Source organism: Psammomys obesus, unplaced genomic scaffold (assembly GCF_907164565.1).
Source record: "Psammomys obesus unplaced genomic scaffold, mPsaObe1.curated_primary_1811, whole genome shotgun sequence".
NCBI lineage: Eukaryota > Metazoa > Chordata > Mammalia > Rodentia > Muridae > Psammomys > Psammomys obesus.
The window spans coordinates 39,028,584-39,031,440 of record NW_026587216.1 but is presented as its reverse complement, the minus strand read 5'-3'; positions in this window follow the sequence as shown (position 1 = coordinate 39,031,440).

Here is a 2,857-nt window from a genome sequence, read left to right as displayed (position 1 = left end):
GTGTGTGTGTGTGTGTGTGTGTGTGTGTGTGTGTGTGTGTGTATGCGTGTGTAGTGTCCAGCACTTTAAACTGACTGGGAGCAGGCTGCAAGCTGAGCTCACTCTCCCAGGAGCAAAGCCACCATTCCAAATCATAGCTGAAGTATCTGTTGACAACAGCTCATCCTTACAAATGGCTCCATCTCAGGCTATTGCTGATGATTATGGTGAAGAAGCTCACACAGTCTCATGTCTGACAGAATGGTCTTGCTTTCCAGCAAGGGCCAGAAAGCCAACTGAAAGAATTCCAAAATGAGGCAAGGTTCCAAGCTGATCAGAGGCTACTTCTCAAAAACCTATTCAGCACCCTTCATCTCCCCCAAGATGAAGTCAAACCATGGCTTCTGTCTGGCAGGGAGGCCGCTGTCAACATTCTCTACATTTATTTATCTGTTTGTTTATTGACAGATTGGAAGGCAGCCACCATTTATGGTCCTTCATTCCCAAATACAGGGAGCAATGGTGGCTGCCAGCAATGTCTCCAGGCCACCTGACTGGCCTCTCTGCACAGCCAGGGGGACGGCATCCAGGGCATTAATTGCTGGCCACCATGTTTATAGCATAGTTAATGTTGCCTGGACTCAGAAAGGCCCCAATTAAAGAAGGCGGTGATGGGCAGCAAGCTCCCCGACATGAGTTCACTTTTTGAACACAGCTTGGAAAGGCAGAATCCATTATCCCCCACTACAGCCACACAGCACCACTCTTTAGACCTGTTCTGGGCTTCTGTTAGAGTGGTATGGCTGGATGATGATGTGAAGGTCTTGGAGAAGGTCCACCCAAAAAACCCATGGGCACGTGGGTGACTGTGGAAAGCCATGCTCCACCCATAGTCATCACTCTCTTAAACTCGGCAGTAGCTGTGATGCCCAAATGTGATCCGCACAAGACTGGGCTCACTCATAATCCTAGAGAGAGGGTAGGGGCCCGTGCAGCCTCCCCTCTCCCCGAGGATATAAGCAGTATGCATGGTTAGCTGGGGAAGCATTTTCATAAGTAGTGTAACCACCTGTAAGTTGCCTATGCGCCTGTAAGTTCCTTCAGTTAAACTCACTGGTGCCCTGTCACCAGAGATGAATAGATGGTTGCTCATCTCCCCTGGAAAAGTTAATGCAACAGGCACGCTGATGAGTATGCTTGTGGTGAATGCCCTTCTGCCGAAAGGCAACATAAACCAGGATTTGCTTTAATGTGACAAAGAGAAGAGAGCATTGTGACAGTCTCTGGAAGAATCAAGAAAGAGTGAGGTCGCTTTCGATTGGAGGGGAAGAAACAACTGGTCTCAATTTCCAGCAGCAATCAGAAAACACAGACCAAGTATATCCTGAGTGATAGCTGAATCCACCTTCTTCATCTGACCAGTGAGGAAGCTGAGGGGTTTCTGTTAGATTGAGTTTGATCGAAAGTTGCCCCGCTTAGTCTAAATGGAGTCTGGGGTTCTCGCTTGGCTGACGGAAGCAGTAGAAATAGTTATTAGACCATTATTAGAAGCACTGACATTTCCCCAATGGGGCTTGCATCTTGAGTAAAATTCTAGACTGAGATAGACAATTGTGTTCCATCAACAGCACTGTGCTTGCCAGGACACAAGGGGCATCTGCAAAAACTCTTGTTTGCTTTGGGTTTTGTGGTGCTAGGGAAGAAACCTGGGGCCTCATACATACTAGAAAGGCATTCTACCACTGAGCAGCCTGCCAGCCACAGCTTCTGAGCTAGATAAGTGACGTGATGAAGCAAGACTACTCTGGGCAAGCTGTGTACTGTTGGTTTTCAGAAGAGGGTACAGGGCAAGCTTGACTACACCAACACCTAAGATACTCGAGCTGTACAGAGAGAGAGAACCAGACTCCAGACATCCAGAGAGCCTCCCAGAAAACAGCTCAAGGATGACGTCCCAGCCAGTCCACACTCAATTTCATGGGAAGCAGGTTCTGAGCACACCATGTGAGTTCCTGAAGCTCTCTTGGCCACTGCCTTAGCCAAAGCATGAAATTTCCTGTTTGCTCCGCAGCCTCCGAATTCAGAGCAAAACTGCAACCAGCTGTGCTTGAAACCAACCTTCTTTCCCCATTGCAAAAGGCACCTCGGGTGACAGTGTAGATGGAGAGAAAACGAAAAAAGAGGGAACGTGTTTTCCAATAAGTTTGTCAAGGTTAACAGAAGTCAAGGTGAATCGAAGCGCCTTGAGATGCCAGGTGTCAGAGAAGAGCCTGTACAGCCCAGAGGACAGAGTGACGGGAGCAGCCTGGATGTTCAGAGAACACACAAACTGTAATTATATCCACAGAAGTGTGACCTGGCCAACAGTTTACATATTAATTATTGCTGCCCAAAAGAAGTAAGGAGCACACTTTCAGTGCTGGAACAGTATCCTTGTGCCCATCATTCCCGTTCTTCCCCTCTGCTGGGTCACTCTTGAGCATCCTTCCAAAACCCCCCAACAAACAATTATAATATTTTCCCAGTAAAATCTTACAGGGTCCCTAAGGCAAAGTTAAATACTTCCAGCTAAGATACCAAATCCCCCGTGTTATTATACACAACTACTTAACAATTGGTCACATTAAATAGTAAAAAAAAAAAAAAAAAAAACAGTACAGAGACAACGTACACAAGCTTTTCAATCAGAGAAAAGAGAGTCTATGTCCTGCCTCCTCCACACACGAGCTCTATGTCCTTGGGCAAATTACTTTACGAAATGAAGTGATAGCACATAGTTTAGCAAATTCTTTGATAATGAAATCAAGCAAGCAATGCCCATAGGACTGTGAGTGTGTGTGTGTGTGTGTGTGTGTGTGTGTGTGTGTGTGTGTGTGTG